The sequence below is a fragment of the Trifolium pratense genome, linkage group LG5 (assembly GCF_020283565.1).
Source record: "Trifolium pratense cultivar HEN17-A07 linkage group LG5, ARS_RC_1.1, whole genome shotgun sequence".
Classification (NCBI taxonomy): Eukaryota; Viridiplantae; Streptophyta; class Magnoliopsida; order Fabales; family Fabaceae; genus Trifolium; species Trifolium pratense.
This window is the reverse complement of record NC_060063.1, coordinates 7,290,244-7,309,540: the sequence shown is the minus strand read 5'-3', so window position 1 is coordinate 7,309,540 and position 19,297 is coordinate 7,290,244. Positions and strand designations below refer to the sequence as shown.

The following is a 19,297-nucleotide window of genomic DNA, read 5'->3' as shown; positions in this document are numbered from 1 at the left end:
TTTGAAAATTATTTGATGGGTTATCAAGAGTCATCGACGGTGGATTTTGTTTAATTTGTATTCGCCATAATTTTATTCATAACTGATTTATCGTAAACTATTTGATGAAGTGCTCCTTATTAAAATTTATATATTCAAATGTATTTTGATTTTTTTTTCCTTTGATATCAAGTTGTCACGCTTTGTTTTTGTTAGTCATTCACTAGCTTACTATTCCCTCTGTTATCTATATGCCATAGCTACAGCTAATATGCATTATTGAGTGAGACTATAGACTAGCTCTAGGAAAGATGCATTATTGAATTAGTTTCAATTGATTAAGTGTATGTTTGGTTTCAATTCTGGAGCATCCAGAATTGATTCTGGACGTGTAGAATTGATTCTGACTTGTTTGGTTTCTCAAAAGTAGAATTTATTCTGCCTCCAGAATTGATTCTACTTGAAGCTATAAATCGTAGCTTTTGATTCTAAAATTGATTTTTACACTCAAATTTTTTGTTCAACTCACTTTTTCATGAATATATCCAAACACAAACCACTTCACCTTAAAATCAATTTTGGCCAGAATCAATTTTACAAAATCAATTCTGCCAAAATCTACTATTCCGTCTCTTATTATAAGCATTATTTTAAATGACAATATCCTAATTGTAATTCTCAAAAAATACACATATATCATAATACTCTCTCCAGTCCTTTTTATAAGGAACAATTTGAAAAAAAATTCTGGCCCTTTTTATAAGAAACAATCATTAAATTTATTCTTACAATTCCATTTTTATCCTTATTAAATTGTATCCATTCCAAAGTTATGCATTAATTAGAGTGATATATTCTCTAAGGATAAATTAATACACCAAGGTTATTTTTGGAATAGATTGTAAAATTTTAGAATTTTTATTAAGAAAGATAAGGTTTCTTGGTATGTTTGCTTTTTTCAAATTGTTTCTTATGATAAGGACCGGAGGGAATATTAACTTATTTAGTTAATTTGACAAATTGAAAAAAAAAATTATATTAAGTGACCTATTGAGTATTTATTTATAGCCTATTTGTCTTCAGCCATAGTTAAATTTAGCTTAAGCTAGGCTATTTTATATATTATTATTTATATTGATGTTAAATAATGTATTTTGTCTTTTTTGTGGTTCAATTATTGGATCTCTAAATTCCCAATTTGTCCTTTATGTTGTTTCATTTATCCTTTTTTTTCTTATAAATGCTTAATTGTGTTTGTCTCATTTCATTGTAATTTGAGAACATACAAGCTCTTTAGTTCATTTTAGTATTGCACAATTATTTTACAAGTTTGTTCATAATTTAGATAATGATGGTTAATTCAACAGGGCTTTGTAATTTAAGCAGGTTGATGCGACGCATTCGTATAGAAAAAATGAAACTTAAACGTCTGCAAGGAACTCGAGTTATTAAAAAAATTAGTATTAGACGTGGATGTAAGTTTATTCTCTATAATTTTTTAACTTTGCTTAGTAGTTATTTAATATGGTACGAAGTTTTTTTCTTTTTGTGTAACAATTTTCATATTATTTTTACCAGTGTGTTGGTCAAGGGCTGGAATGCTTTTGTTGGAGCAACAAATTTCAAATTCTTCTAACAATTATTCTTCATCATGTAATAATACTTAATATTACTTAGAGCACAACCAAATATATATATATATATATATATATATATATATAGATAGATAGATAGATAGATAAATAGATAGATATATATGTCTTGTGTTATTGTGGGTTTCTTATAGATATTTGATTTTCGTATAATATTTGTGACAAAAAAAAAATTTGTCCAAACTCTCATATCCTTTTATATATTTTTATAGATTTTTTATTTTCAGTTAATTTGTAAGAGGAGTAAAATATATGAAATTTTTTTATTTTTATTATTCATAAAGTAAGTTTTAGCAAGTCTTCTTTGTTAAAAAAAAAAACCCTCAGTAAATCCTAAATATGGTAGTTTGAAGCAATTTTTGTGAATCATTTTCACTATTTACACCTGGGCCTTCCTAAAATTGAGTATTTTTTTTTTTTTTTTTAACAATTGATTCATGATCATTTACCTAAAATTAAGTTGGTTTTAATTAAAATTAAAAAATAAAAAAACAACTCACACATTTAAAAATATATGAAAAAATAAAAATAAAAAGGCAACCCATTAGTAATAAAAAAAATGCAAATCGAAATCAACACTAAAGACTTAAAACAAAAAAAAGCCCAGAAATTTCATCCCTTTAGTGAAACTGAAAGTAACTATCACCTTCCAGTTGAAAAAAAAAAAAAAAAACCATAAGATTGTTCTTATTTGTTGGTGTTGAAAATCTTCAATTTTTGGGGCGAAATCCTTCTGGTTTTTACTGAAAAAAAGAACATTATACCTTTATGGAGATCAGTTGGTTTTAATGCTTGATTAATTCAAATCTACAAAGGGGAAAGAGAAGTTTGTATGTTGTTCATCCAATATTTGGTTCGAATTGCACCTGAAGATTGTTATTCGTGTTTGGTTTGTTAAGTGAGTTCTGATTGGCAATGGAATTTGTTCTTCCGGTGATTATCCTCGGAATTTTTTGTAATTTCATTGAATTTTTTACACAGGTCGTGCTGGTTGTTCATACGAGGATGAAAATGCTCTACAGCCTGATTTTACAAACATTAGGAAATTTCGATCAAGTGAAGTAGTAGGTACGATTACAAACTAATTAATAGATTCTTATTGTATATTTTGCATTTAATTAATGGTTGTAATTTTAGTTTTTTATAATGTAATTGTCAAATTACAGAGTATATGGATATTGGTGATATGGATATTGTGTGTCCGGATTGTGGCGCAATGATTTGGTATTACGAGAGAGCTAAAAAGGATCATGGGAGCAATGCGGTTAGAGTTTCTTTCTGTTGTAAAAAGGGCAAAATCTTGATTCCATATTTGGAGGAACCACCACCTCTAATAAGATCTCTTTTCAATGGATTTCACCCAAAAAGTTCTCATTTTTTTGGAAATATAAGATCTTACAATAACATGTTTTCTTTTACTTCACTCGGAGGAAGAGTTGATACTGCATCTAATGAGGGACATGGTCCTCCTCATTTTGTTATTGCTGGGCAAAATTACCACCGAATTGGTAGCTTACTTCCTAAACATGGTGAATCTCCAAAATTTGCTCAGTTATATATATATGATACTCAAAATGAGGTTTCAAATCGATTATCCCATTTCAGGTAATTATTTATTCAATTCAATATATTTCAATTATCTTATTGTTTTCATTGATAAATTGTAAAATAGATAATTTAATTTTGGTGGCATATAACATGTGATTTGTGTTCTTTCGTAGTTCCCTGGATTCTAAGAAAGCACTTGATCCATTGTTGGTGGCAGATATTTTGGCTGTCATGGATGAACACAATTTGTTGGTGAAATGTTTTCGTATGGTTAGGGATTACCTTGATGCTGATCAAAGTGTCTCTGTAAGTTTACGTTTATTTCGTGATCGACAAAGAGATCCCCGAGTTTATAATGTACCTCGGCTTGATGAAGTGGCTGCATTGGTTGTTGGTGATATTGGAGACGATGAGGATGGAAGAGATATCGTCGTACGCAAAAAAAATGGATATTTGAAGAGAATTCATGAAACTCATGCAAAGTATATTCCGTTGCAATACCCGTTGTTGTTTCCTTTTGGTGAAGATCAGTACCAAGAGAAAATCCCACTTAACCGTTTGACAGCGTCAACAAGTAAAAAAAAAAAGAATTCGTGTTCCAATGCGTGCGTTTATAGCTTTTCGTCTTCAAGAGAGAATGAACGAAGATTCTATTATTCTTAGGAGTAGAAGATTATTCCAGCAGTTTGTAGTTGACCTTTATTCGATGATTGAATCTCAAAGGTTATCCTGGGTAAGGTCTAATCAAGAGGAAATTCGATCTGATTTTCTTGCGGGAATAGAAGAAGCTGTTAGTCGTGGTGATTTTGTTGCATCTTCCATTGGGTCTCGAATCGTTCTACCGTCTTCTTTTACTGGTGGGAGGCGCTACATGTTCAATAATTGTCAAGATGCTATGGCCATTTGCAAAAAATTCGGTTATCCTGATTTATTTCTTACTTTCACCTGCAACCCAAAATGGCCGGAAATACAACGCCACATGGCTAAATCTGGTAACTATTCAGTATACAGACCTGATATTACCTGTCGTGTATTTCAAATGAAATTAAATCTAATGATGGCAGATTTTCGAAAGGGTCAATTTTTCGGTAGGGTTGTTGCAAGTAAGTAATCTTCTCTATTTTATTGTGAAGTTATTTATTATGTTTTGCCTTAGTATTTTTTTGTCTTTTTATTGTTCTATTGTTAAAACTGCTTCTTAATATTCATCATTGATCAACTTTTACAAGGTATGTATACTATTGAATTTCAAAAGAGAGGATTGCCTCATGCACACATTTTATTGTGGTTAGATCCTCAAGATAAATTGACTACAGCGGCTGCAATTGACTCGGTGATTTGTGCTGAATTACCTGATAAAAAGTTGTTCCCTAAACTTTATTCAACTGTAACAAATTTCATGATTCATGGACCATGTGGGAATGGTTTTACCGAATCTCCGTGCATGAAAGATCATCATCGTTGTTCTAAATTTTATCCAAAAAAATTTGTGTCGCATACCTCTTTTGATCCAAGTGGATATCCTATTTATAGGCGCAGAGACTCTGGGCACACTGTGATTAAAAAGGAAGCGATTCTAGATAATCGAAGTGTTGTTCCGTACAATCTGAAACTCATGATGAAATATCAAGCGCATGTTAATATAGAATATTGTAACAAATCAAATTGCATTAAATATTTGTTTAAGTATATTAACAAAGGAGTTGATAGAGTGACTGCTACTTTACATAAAAGTGATGATGAATGTGTTGATGAGATACAACAGTACTATGACTGCCGGTTTTTGTCTCCATCAGAATCTATTTGGAGGATCTTTGCTTATAAGATTCATTTTAGGTGGCCTCCAGTCACTAGATTAACTTTCCATACCCAAGGTAACCAGAGAGTGGTCTTCAATGATAGTTCTAATCTAGAGAAGGTTCTAAAGTCCAATAGTGAAAAGGGTACCATGTTTTTAGCTTGGATGGCTGCAAACAGGCAATATCCTCAAGGTCGTCACCTAACATATGCTCAATTTCCAACCTTATTCACTTATGATTCTGATGGTCGGTTCTGGAAACCGAGGAAAAGTGGTGGTTCGGTGGGTCGCTTGACCTACATTCCACATGGTTCCCGTGAGCTTTTTTATTTAAGATTGTTGTTGACCGCCCAAGTTGGATGCACCAGTTTTGAGGATCTTCGTACTGTAAATGGTCATGTCCATGATTCATTTAGGGAAGCTTGTGCTGATTTAAGGTTATTGGAAGATGATCAAGATTTTATCAATGCTATTGTTGAAGTTGCAAATATTGGATCTGGATATTCTATTCGAAAGATGTTTTCCTGTTTTTTGATGTCTAACTCAATGAGTGACCCTTTTAATGTTTGGGAACAGTTATGGGAAATTCTGGCCGATGGAATATTGTATCAAAAGCGTCGTGAGTTGAATTTGCCAGGTGAACTTCTATCTCTTAACAGTTTATTTATGTTTTTTTGATTTATATTTTATTTAATAGTTTTTTTCTTCAGATTTTGTTATGTCCCACGAGGATTTAAAAGAATCATGTCTCATTGAGATTGACAATTATTTGCGGGCAAATGGAAAATCTCTGGAGGACTATGAATGCATGCCGAAGTTAAAAGAACAAAATAATGGTATTTTCAATAACATTTTGCTCGAGAATGAATTTAATTATGACTATGATGATATGAGGATTCTTCACAATGAACATGTTGGTAACTTAAATTCAGAGCAATTGTTTGCATATGAAGATATTTATAAGGCTGTTGATAATGGACTTGGATCTATGTTTTTTGTTGATGGATACGGTGGGACTGGGAAGACGTTCTTGTGGAAAACTCTTTCTTACAGACTTCGTTCGGAGGGAAAAATAGTAGTAAATGTTGCATCTAGTGGTATAGCTTCTATCCTACTTCCTGGTGGTAAAACTGCCCATTCACAGTTTGGAATTCCTTTAGTTCTTACCAAAGAATCTTGTTGCCAAATTGATAAAGGTAGTAAAAAGGCACAGTTGCTGATTATGACTAGCTTAATTATTTGGGATGAGGCTCCTATGATTAATAAGTGGGCTTTTGAAGCTTTTGAAAGAACTCTTCGGGATATAATGAGTGAAGTTGATGTTAAGAATAAATCTCTGCCATTCGGGGGGAAAACTGTCGTTTTTGGTGGAGACTTTAGGCAAATTTTGCCTGTTATTCCTAAAGGATCTCGCGCTGACATTGTTCATGCAACAATTAATTCATCATACCTTTGGCGCAAATGCAAAGTTTTGAGATTAACAAAAAATATGCGCTTACAATTTTCATCCAATTCAGTTGAAAATGAGCAATTACGAGAGTTTGCCAGCTGGATACTTGATATTGGAGATGGTAAGATAGGTATTACTGAAGATGGTGAGTCAATTGTTGAAATTCCTCAAGATATTTTAGTTAAGAGTTCTCTGAACCCAATAGGTGATATTGTTGAGGCAATTTATCCAAATTTGCTTGAAAATATATATGTTCCAGATTTCTTTCAAGATAGGGCTATTCTTGCTCCAACATTGGATGTTGTTGAAGAAATAAATGATTATGTACTTGCTCTCATGCCCGGTGATGCGAAAGAGTATCTCAGTTGTGACTCAATCTCAAAAGGTGATGATGATGTTGGTGTGGATCTTAGATGGATTACAACTGAGTTTTTGAATGAAATTAAGTGTTCTGGAATGCCAAATCATAAACTCATTATCAAAGTTGGAGCTGTCATTATGCTTTTAAGGAATATTGATGTTTCGTCTGGGCTATGTAACGGCACACGTCTTATTGTTTTCTACATGGGGAACATTGTCATTGGTGCTAAAATCGTAACAGGAACTAATATTGGTGATATTGTTTATATCTCCCGAATGAGTTTGGTACCATCAGATGCCAATGTTTCAATAAGTTTTAGACGGCGCCAATTCCCCTTCTGTGTTTGTTTTGCCATGACAATTAACAAGAGTCAAGGACAAACATTGTCTCACGTTGGTTTATATCTTTCGAGACCAGTTTTTACTCATGGTCAGTTATATGTTGCTGTTTCTCGTGTTAAAACTAGAGCAGGTTTGAAGATTCTTATAGTCGGTGATGATGGTCTAGCCAAAACAAGTACCATTAATGTTGTTTATCCTGAAGTTTTTCAAAGAATTTGTAGATGACCATCCAATTTCTTAGATTTTTATTATTGTATTTTTTTTTGTTGACAAATATTATTGTATTGTTAAACATGTTTGTGTTGTTGTTTTAAATTGAAATTTTAAAGTGCAGTGTACTCATGCCAATTTATATGTAAATTTTTATTGACTAATGTTATATTTTTATATTCAATTCCTTTCTATATAAATTCTCGAAGGATTGCACATTAATTTACATATCAACATTGTCTCTCATAATACAATTTTTTTTTTCTTCGTTTTTTCAATTCAAATTTTTTCGTAAAGTCATCCTTTGAGGAGAATATTACTTGAACCGTGTCCTATTTACAAGTCTACATCAACTCATTCTTTTCACCCCCCATATGTGAATCTCGCACCAAAATAATAATACACGTTTTTTACTTGAACTGTCTCCCCTTTATAAGTCTACAAGTTATTCTTTTTGACAAAACAAGAAAAATAGTTTTAATCAATAAGAAAAATAGTTAAAATGATGTTTTGTTGGTCAAGATAGGAGAATCTTACGCCGAATGTTGGGGAAAACGACATCGTATGAAGAAAGAAAAAATGAAGAGCTTTTGCTTCAGTTAGGGTTACGGAATGAAAAAATCAAAAACACGCTAAGCGTAGGATCTTGCTTAATGGAAATTTTTTTTTTTTTAAAAAAATTTTTTTTTTTTTTTTTTAAAAAAAAAAAAACCGTGCATTGCACGGGTGAAAAAACACTAGTAGCCACACAATTCAAACAAAATTAGGATATGCAGCAACACCATTCATATATATATATATATATATATATATATATGATATGCTGATTTTTTTTTATTTGAATCACATATATAGGATGAATATAGGGTTGAAGACTATATGCAACAAGCTTATAGCAACACTATTATTTTGATTCAAAAAAAATTATTTTGATTATTATTGTTGTTGTTTTTATTCCAAAAAAAAATATAATTTCTTTTATTAAAATTTATTGATTCTTTTAAAATTTTCCTAATATACAAAAGTTTCCTAATATATAAAGTATTATGAAATCTTGATTGTTAAAAGTTTTTTGAAAAAAATCTCTCAAAATCCATTCTCATCAGAGAAATTCTTAGGTGAGTCTTCACCTATACATTAATTATTGGGCACAACCAATTAAATCATTACAACTCATTAACATATTAAATAATTAAAAATAATTAATTGAATATTAATAAAACAAAATCTAAACCAAATCTAGAAAAATAGGAAGAAAAAAAAAGTCATGTGTTATATTTTTTTTCTTCTTCCAGATTGTTATTAATTTATGTTCCCTCCCAATTTTTTCAATGTGTTGCAAACACTGATATTTCTTTTTAGAAAATCAATAATTTTTTTCAGTCTTATATTTCTTGAAACGTTGGGGTTATTGAAACTATTATGGTTGAATTTGATTTTTTTTTTTTTATAGAAAGTGGTCCGATTTGATAAAAAAAAAATAGCGGATAGTTTTGATAAGTTAGCTTATAACGGATGAACTTATATATATTTGATTAAATTTGTAGTGTATAATAAAATTAACGAATGATCCTGTCAAAAATAAAATAAAATTAACGATTGAATTAGTTTATAGATATGAAATGACATAAAAATAAAATATAATTAATTCATATTTAATTTTTTTCAAATAAAAATTTGGGAGGAAAAATAATATGCTATAAGCAAAAAATTTGCACGTAAAAACAATACATTTCTTTTTTTAACAAAAGGCCTAATTAGTCTTTTGGTTCTTAAAGATATTTTTGGTTTTGCAATGGTCCCTTAAAGAAAAAAAGGTCTGGATTGGTCCCTTAAAGACACATATGTTTCTCAATTGGTCCTTTCCGTCAATTTTTTATAAAAAACGTTAGTTTTCGTTGACTGAGTTGTGGATGTCATTAAGTGTAAGTGGTCCACCAAAAACCTTATTAATTTTTAAAATTTTAACCAGTGGAATTTTTTGTTATATTTGGAGTTAAAATTTAACGAAAATGACCAATATGGCAAACATATATGTCTTTAAGGGACGAATAGACTAATTAAGCCTTAACAAAACTATACAAGAGAATTTATTTCCTTATTTTTCAGATTTTGTAAAGATTTGTTTTATTAATATTCTATTACTTATTTTTAATTATTAATGACTTGTAATAATTTAATTGGTTGTGTCTAATCATTAATGTTTAGGTGTAGACTCACCTAAGAATTTCTCTTCAAATCATGTGTTAAAAATCTTGATTGTAAAAAAGTCTTTCTAAAAAAGTCTTTAAAATCTCACAAAATCAATATAGTCCAACAAAATCTCATAAAATCATCAAGACTTTTTTTGCCAAAATTGTCTCATAAAATCTCAATCCAATACACCCCTAAGTTGAATAAGAACAAAGTAGTTAATCGAATTAGACATATAAATTCCTAAAAAAGTAACTAGAACCACTAATAATTCAATTATCGAACATCATAAACTCAATAAATAAATTCCTAAAATGTAATGTCATGAATACTTGATATTTTTCTATCTTTATTCTTCTTTTCTTTCTGGTGATTAAAGTACTTCTGAGCATATATGACTTGCTACCTGTGTGTGTTCTTGTCCCAAGATAATATCTTGATACCCTTCTTGAACCAATCTTCTTTCTCACATTTCTCAAGCTCAGCAAGAATCAACCTAAGATCAGAAACCATGAAACAAAAACTTCCCGATCAGTATGTTCAATCACATTTTGAGATACTCCCTCCGTAATATTTTATAATATTTTATAAGCAAAAATACATTCATTGTATATTTAATGTATCTGGTCCATAATATGTTGAGGGACTGCCTGTTGGACTGGGCAATGGGCTTAAAGGCAAAATCAAACTAGCCCAAATTAATATGAGAAAGGAAACAGGCCCAAAATAATTAAACTCTAGGTGTCCATTTGGCGATATAAGGCCTGGGCGAGGTAGACAATGAAGGATACCGCCCATAAGATGGATTTACCCACGAGAAAGAAATATCTTCATCCTTCCCTAGCGATTAACTTGGGAATGAAGAAAACAACTCCTTGAAACTGCCATGGCTTGGAGACCAAGGTTTTTTATTCCTACTTTCACGCTGCATCACCGGAAAAGGCGCTGAAGACCGGATTTGTAGGAACCCAAGCTTGGAGAAGAAGGCTTCAATGGTCTATAAATAGTTTCATATTTCCATCTGTAAAAGGGGATCGGATTCTGACTTATAAAACTCCCAGGGTTGTTGGGATTAAATTGAGTGTAATCACACCATTTGATCAATAATACAAACCCCCTTGTTTTTTACCAGAACATTTTGGCGCCCACCGTGGGGCTGCGGTAAAATCATTTGATCCCAGCCTATCACAGCAACTAGACGAAAAATCAAACATCTTCACATGGCTGGAGAACACGAAAACCACGACAACTCTAACGTTAACACCCTGCAAGCCGCCGTCGTAGAGATTCGGCGCTTACAAACTCAGATTGCGGCCATAGAAGCCGAAAGAACTAATGAGAAAGAAAAAGCGAAATTGATTTTGGAGGAGGAGGAGGGAGAGGGCGTCATGGACGTACAACCCTTAGCACAGCACCTGTGGGATGCCCAGGTGGTGGAAACAATCAAGGTTCCTCACCTTCCTACCTTCGACGGAAAGACGGATCCAAGGGAGCACCTGATGGCAATTGGGACACAAACTGCCATAATCAATGCTCCGGAACATCTAAAGTGTAAATTACTAGCCGGCACCCTCAAGGATGTCGCCCTGCGTTGGTACATGAACCTTCCAAGAAACTCAATTGAAAGTTATGCTGACTTTCATAAAAAATTTATTCACCAGTTCGCTGGATCGAAACACGTGAAAGTCACATCAACCAGTCTTTTCTCTATCCGCCAAAACCCTGGCGAGTCATTGCGTAATTTCCTCGCCAGATTTAGCGAAGCCACCATCAAAGTCTCAAATCCAAATCAGGAGATGTTTGTGGCAGCCTTCCACAATGGGCTAAGAGCGGGACATTTCAATGAGTCTTTAGCCCAAAAGCCAGCCTCGTCGATGCAAGAGGTAAACAAGAGGGCGGAGTGTTATATTAGGGGCGAAGAAAGTAACGCCGAGAAAAGGCAAAGAGACGTTAAGGAGAAGGAATACGTGGGCCGTGCCACTAGAGCGCCCGAACACCCACGACCAAAATCGGGGGGCCACCAAGGAGACCCATGGCAGAGGCACCATGGGAAGCCCTACCGCCAACCGCCCAGAAGAGAATTCAGGAATCATCCCGCCAACGAAGACTTCACGCCATTAAACGCCTCAAAGGTCTACGTCTTAAATGAGATTCTGGCCACTGGTTTGGCAAACCTCCCCCCAAGGAGGACCAGTAACATCCCCATGGGACTGGACGATAACGCCTGGTGCGCATATCACAGGTGTAGAGGTCACTCCACGGAGAAATGCTTCCGCTTAAGAGATTTAATCGAAGAACTAATCAAAAGCGGACACCTTCGCAAATTTATTGACGACGCCGCCCAAGGGCGGGTTGTCGTGCCAAAAGTTCCCCGGCAGGAGCCACGAGACCCTCCTGGACCAAACAGAGAGCCTCCCAAAGGGAGAATCTCCGTGAATACAATAGCGGGGGGATTCTCAGGCGGGGGCGAATCAAGCTCAGCAAGGAAAAGGTATGTACGCCGAGCCATCTCGGAGACATACCTCGTAAGTCAACCTCAGCCATTAGACATACCGGATTTGGCATTCACGGCAAAGGATGGTTTGGAGGTAGCACCCCATGACGATGATCCCTTAGTGATACAAGTCCAAATTTTGAACTGTGATGTAAAAAGAGTACTGATAGACTCGGGGAGTTCAGCGGACATTATGTACTGGGAAGCTTTCAAGGCCATGCAATTAGCAGAAGAGCAATTGCAACCATACTCCGGAACCCTGGTTGGGTTCTCTGGCGAACAAGTGGACGTAATGGGTTACGCCTCCCTTCTTACCACGTTTGGAGAAGGCAGCAACGCCAAAACTATCAAAGTGCGATATCTGGTAGTTAAAACTCCTTTTACCTCCTATAATATTATTATAGGAAGACCCGCCTTTAACGCATTAGGGGCGGCCATGTCCACTTTATACCTAGCAATAAAATACCCCCTCGAGAATGGGGGAGTAGGAACAGTAAGGGGCGATCAGATTCTCGCCAAGAAGTGCTACGAGTCTAGCTTAAAGATACGACACCGAACTTCCAGCGCAAGCGGGAAATTCGAAAGAAGACGAGCCGCAACTCCAGGCGGCATAAACATGATAGAGAGCGCAGATATGGATCCAAGGGAGGAATTCCAAGATCGAAGGGTAAGCCCTATAGAAGACCTGGAGCAGGTTCAAATTGGCGATTACCCTCACCAGACAACTAGCTTGGGAACAGCGTTGCCCAGCGAGGAGAGGAGACGAATCATCAAAATCTTGAAGGATAACGCTGACCTATTCGCATGGAAACCTTCAGATATGCCAGGGATTGACGAAGGGGTAATAACACATAAACTCTCAATATCACCCAGCACAAAACCAGTTTCCCAAAGAAAAAGGAAGGTGGGAGAAGAAAGACGAGTCGCTATAGCAGAGGAAGTAGAGAAACTAAAGGAAGCAGGATTCATCGAAGAAATAAAATACCCCTCGTGGTTGGCAAATGTCGTCATGGTGAAAAAGGCCAACGGGAAGTGGAGAATGTGCGTGGACTTCACAGACTTAAACAAGGCGTGTCCCAAAGATCCATATCCCCTACCTAACATAGACAGGTTAATTGATGGCGCCTCGGGGTGTAAGATGCTGAGTTTTATGGACGCCTACTCCGGATACAATCAAATAAAGATGAACCCCTCCGACGCCCGCCATACAGCCTTTATGTCGAATACCTGCAACTACTTTTACAACGTCATGCCTTTTGGACTGAAGAATGCGGGAGCAACATACCAAAGGTTGATGGACAGGGTTTTCGCTGAGCAAATAGGGAAGAATTTAGAAGTATATATCGACGACATGGTAGTAAAAACTTCCGAGGGAAGTCGCCATGATGACGATCTATTGGATATCATGGGATCAGTAAGAAAGTACAACATGAGACTAAACCCAGCAAAGTGTTCCTTTGGGGTACAAGCCGGAAAATTCTTAGGGTTTATGCTCACCAGCAGAGGAATAGAGGCTAACCCCGAAAAATGCCAAGCCATCATAGACATGAGGAGCCCTACATCCGTGAAAGAAGTACAAACCTTGACAGGCAGAATAGCCGCACTATCCAGATTCCTATCATGTGCGGGCGAAAAGGGTTTCCACTTCTTCGCATCTCTTAGGAAAAATGAGAGATTTTCTTGGACGCCAGAATGCGAAGAAGCCTTCAAACAACTAAAAGAGTTCTTGGCATCACCGCCCATCTTGACACGCCCATTACCAGGTAACACCCTTTACCTATATCTCGCAGTCTCGGATAGAGCTTTGAGTTCAGCTCTAGTTCAAGAAATAGAGGGCGAAGAAAAGCCCATATATTTTGTAAGTAGAACCTTAAGGGGAGCAGAAACAAGGTATCAAAGAATAGAGAGGTTATCTCTCGCGGTAGTTGTCACAGCAAGAAAGTTAAGGCAGTATTTTCAAAGCCACCAGGTAGTTGTTAAAACAGATTACCCTATCAAGAACGTCCTCCGAAAGCCAGACTTGGCAGGAAGGATGGTGGCGTGGTCCGTGGAATTATCGGAATTTGACATCACCTTCTCACCTAGAGGGGCCATTAAGTCACAAAGACTAGCTGATTTTGTATTGGAGATGTCTACTCCGCCAACAACAGAGAAAACGGCGTTTTGGACACTCTCAGTTGACGGGGCCTCCAATGTGCGAGGAAGTGGAGCCGGAATAGTACTGGAAGGACCGGATGGCGTGATGATAGAACAATCACTACGTTTCGCCTTCAAAGCTAGCAACAACCAAGCGGAATACGAGGCTTTGATAGCAGGAATGAAGTTGGCAAGCGATATGGAGGTAAAAGAGCTAAAGGCCATGAGTGATTCCCAGCTGGTAACCAACCAAGTATCTGGGAAGTTTCAAACGAAAGAGCCGCAGTTAATCAAATACGTGGAGAAGGTGCAGAACCTAGCTAAGCATTTCGATTCGTTCGAATTAGTTTACGTTCCCCGCGAACAAAACATGAGAGCAGATCTATTGTCAAAATTGGCGAGCACCAAAAAACCAGGAAGCCATAGAACCGTTATCCAAGAAACCATAAAAACTCCCAGCATCAACGGGGAAGAGGTAATGATGGTAATAGAAGAAGAAGACTGGAGATCGCCCATTATTCGGTACCTCCAAAAGGACGAGCTCCCGAAAGAAAGGGAAAAAGCTTTTAAATTAAGGAAAATGGCGGCATGGTATTCAATGATAGGAGATAAGCTATATAAAAGAGGATTCGCGTCCCCCCTCCTTTTATGCGTCAGTACTGAAGAAGCCAAGCGCATCATGAACGAAGTACACGAAGGATCATGTGGTAGTCATATCGGTTCAAGAGCATTAGCAGGAAAGATTTTGAGAGCAGGATTTTATTGGCCAGATATACATGATGATACCGCCATGTATGTAAGAAACTGTGACAAATGCCAAAGACACGCCAACCTGCATCACGTTCCGGGGGAGCCACTAAAGTCAGTATTATCCCCTTGCCCTTTTTCATGTGGGGTGTAGATATCGTTGGTCCATTTCCGGTTGGCTATAAACAAGCGCGATGGATCATCGTCGCCGTAGACTACTTTACAAAATGGATTGAAGCAGAGCCGGTATCCAGCATCTCGGCGGAACAGGTAAAAATCTTTTATTGGAAGAAAATCATCTGCAGATTTGGATTGCCCAAATACATCGTATCCGACAACGGTACACAGTTCGCCAGCGAAAAGGTCGTTGAATTCTGTCGAAGCAAAGGAATCAAAAACACCTTTATATCAGTAGAGCATCCACAAGCTAACGGACAAGCAGAGTCAGCAAATAAGGTGATACTAAGAGCTTTAAAAAGAAGGCTAGATAGTAAAGGCGAAGCTTGGGTAGCCCACATCTCACCCATCCTCTGGTCGTATCACACCACTCCCCAATCCTCGACAGGAGAAGCGCCATTTACAATGGTCTATGGTTCGGACGCGATGATCCCGGTGGAAATAAATCCTCCTAGTTGGCGCAGAGAAACCACAACGCAGGAAGAAAACGACAGAGCTCTGGAAGAGAACCTAGACATGATCGAGGAAAGAAGAGAAAGAGCGCATTTCAGGGAGTTCGCCATAAAGCAAAGAGCCGCTAGGCGTTATAATACGAGAGTCAAACAAAGGAGTTTTCAAGAAGGCGACCTGGTGCTGAAAAGACCTATGGGAAAGGATAAAGGAGGAAAGTTCGCAGCAAACTGGGAAGGCCCCTTTCGGGTGCAAGAAGCTTTCGAAGGAGGAGCATATCGCCTAGAGACCATGGAAGGAAAAATCCTCCCAAGGACATGGAACGTAGCAAACCTAAAGTTCTACTATAGCTAATCACGGAGCATCACTTTATCGGTGGAAGAATAAGTAAAACCATTCTCTTCTTTTAGCAGTATTTTTAAAAGATGTGTAAGAACCGTTTTCATAAATGAATAAAAAAAAAAAAACAATGAGACACTCTTTTCCCCTGTTTCAACGGGGGTTTTTATCGAGGCTCATTGTATTTCAAAATTCTAATAGTTTATATCTTCCTGCATATCCCAAAATATTTGCGTCAATAAAGGTCAACCTGATTAAGTTACGGGCTCTGAACCAACAAAAATGGTTATCTCAAACTTGAGCTCTGAATCTTTACTTAAAGATCAACTCAGATGTGAGCGCTGAACCAAAAACAAGGGTTACAGTGCCTTGGCGTCACCTACGAGTCGGGTACGTCAGAAAAAAAAATATTATTAAACAAGGGTTACAGTGCCTTGGCGTCACCTACGAGTTGGGTACGTCAGAAAAAAAAAAACTATTAAACAAGGGTTACAGTGCCTTGGCGTCACCTACGAGTCGGGTACGTCAGAAAAAAAAATATTATTAAACAAGGGTTACAGTGCCTTGGCGTCACCTACGAGTTGGGTACGTCAGAAAAAAAAAAAAAATTATTAAACAAGGGTTACAGTGCCTTGGCGTCACCTACGAGTCGGGTACGTCAGAAAAAAAAAAATATATTATTAAACAAGGGTTACAGTGCCTTGGCGTCACCTACGAGTTGGGTACGTCAGAAAAAAAAAAAAAACTATTAAACAAGGGTTACAGTGCCTTGGCGTCACCTACGAGTCGGGTACGTCAGAAAAAAAATATTATTAAACAAGGGTTACAGTGCCTTGGCGTCACCTACGAGTTGGGTACGTCAGAAAAAAAAAAATATATTATTAGACAAGGGTTACAGTGCCTTGGCGTTACCTGTAAGTCTTACGAGTTGGGTACGCCAGAAAAAGATACAGCAAAGAAAGGCGAGATTATCAATACCGCCAGAAGAAGCTTATACACAACCAAAGCAAGGCGATTCATTGTAACGCCAAAAGACAACAGGTATAAAGTTATTTTTATTGATTGACAATTATTATAAAAAGTAGAAGATGTCACAGGTGCAAGGACGAAGTTTCCTAGACAAAGACGACAGAAGGCGTTACCTCACAACGTAATGCAAAAATAATTCGTAAAGTTATGAAAAGAAGAAATCAGGCAAATAAAGAACTTTATAAAGGACCCAGCCAAGGGGCAAAATTGTTCAAAGCCACAAAAGGGCATACAAAATAATTACAAAAAGCCACAGAAGGGCAGAAACAAGATCATTACAAAGAGATCATTCATTGAGGAGGGACATAGGGAACGAGCTTGCCGTCAACAATTTGATTCATTGCATCAGCTTCGCCAAGGCGCTTAGCATCGAGATCCGGGAAGAGAAGCTTGACCTGTTCTATAGCAAAAGAAAAGCCCTCGTCATATTGGTTGGCGGCATAGAGCTGAAGCTCTGTGACATCACTCTCCAATCTAACTTTCTCATCAGCTAAGGTCCCAATAGACTGTACCGCTTCATCCTTCTCCTTGGATAGTTTAGAGAGTTCCTCAGCCTGGGCAGCAGCATTCTTCTTGAGCTTAGCCTCCGAGGCGGCATAGCTTTCTTTAACTTTAGACAGCTTTTCTTCATACTCTTTCTTCAGTCTCTCCGTCTCGCCCTCCCTTTCTTCCTTCAACTTTTTAATGTCATCCTCCAGCTTCGCCTTGGTTTCAGAATACCTCTTCTCAATATCAGCGAGGTTATCATCAACCATCTTCACCTTCTGCCTCGCCTCCATAACCTCTTGCTCCTGGCGGTTTGTCAACAGATAATTGAGAAGAGTACCCTTGACTTCATACTCTAAGGCTTTCTTCCTCAGATCTTCCGTCGAAGTGTTGGTGAAGCGAGTCATGTCACCCACCATGGTTACTCCTCTCTCAATGAACTCCAGAGGATCGAAGGAGCTCCAGGAAAGGGGCGCAGCGGTTTCAGCATCTTGAGAAGGAGGCTGAGAAGAACTGGAAGCCGCACCTTTGCCCTTGTCGGCACCCCCAGCATTTTGAATAGTTTTCTCTATCTTTTGTTTTTTGGGAGGAGGAGGAGCAGCACCCCCGTTTCCCTCCGCTTCAGCAGCTGTCTTTCCAGGGATCTCAACACGGATCCGCCCTTCATGCTTCTTCTTGCTCCGCCCTTCCTTCATAGCAGCTTCCTCCACTTGCAGCTTTTTCAGGGGATCAGTCACCTCGACAACAGGAGTGGCTCTTTGCTGGCGAGCTTTAGCCAAGAATGCCAGTCTCTCCTCATTAGAAATAGTCCTCATTCTCTCTGCAAAAGTAAAAAGAGGCAAAGAAATACAAGTTAGTAACGAGGCGAGATCAGCATTAAACAAATAAAAGATACAAATTTATCACTTACGCAAATATTCTTCCAAGGCGCCACTATTACCCTCACATCTAAGAACGTCAGAGGTATCCATAAGGGCATAGGAATCAAGGAAGTTGACGGTCTCTTGCTCAAAGTCGCTCAGAGCCTCAAAGACGGCTCCCTTGATAAGCCTAGGGTTTTTGGTCCAATAGAAAGGAAATAAAGGATCCTCAACCTCATCATACATCAGGTCAGGAAATTTCTCATCATGGCGAACCCGAAGGAAAGAATCTTTGAAGTTTTTGAAATTGGAGGCATATAAGCTTAGGAGACGACGGTTGGGTTGACTACTAAGGGAAACTAGAGATTGAGGTTTTAGGTTCTTTATTTGGTAAAAAGAGAAGAAAACACCAACAGAAGGGTCTAGGTTAAAACCTGAACACATTACCTCGAAAGCTTTTATAAAGGCCCAACTATTAGGATGAAGTTGGGTGGGGGCGACATTAAGAACCCTCAACATCTCAGCCTCGAAAGAGGTGAAAGGCAACCAAATGTTGAGGGGCTGGATCACGCCAGTATAAAGATAGAAATAATCTGGCGGGGTAACATTCTGGAGAAACACGAACTCGCCCTCCCTGACGGGCTCGGTTATAATCAAATCTTCACGAAGAAGGGAATCAGAGAGTTTGACAGCTTTCCTAAAGCTCCTCACCATTTCCACACTAGTATACTTTGAAGAAACTTCCATGGTGACTGGAGCGTAGTCGGCAACCACCAGGTCTCGGCAGGGGTTCTTCCGCTTTCCTGTGAAAGAGGAAGGGGAGATTATGACGCAATCACTGTCATTACTACTATCACTACTATCACTATCACTACTACTACTCCCAACATCAAAACCCCATAATTCCGAATAAAACCCCCGGCTATTAAGAACGCCGTTAGCCCTAGTATAGTGGGCTTGAACTTGTTGCGCCCACTCGAGATAACTAGGAGAAGAAATAGGAACTCTCCCACCATCATTCTCATCTAACTCCCTCAAAATAACCAT

The 19,297-nt window shown here is 37.4% G+C and overlaps 1 protein-coding gene and 1 pseudogene across 1 annotated transcript in view; one reads left to right on the top strand and one right to left on the bottom strand.

Annotated features, from left to right (window-relative positions):
• The window catches only part of LOC123882959 (pentatricopeptide repeat-containing protein At4g13650-like), a 90,258-nt gene that overhangs the window by 14,950 nt on the left and 56,011 nt on the right, over positions 1-19,297 (bottom strand). The window lies entirely within an intron of this gene.
• Positions 1,331-7,354, top strand: LOC123885962 (annotated as a pseudogene).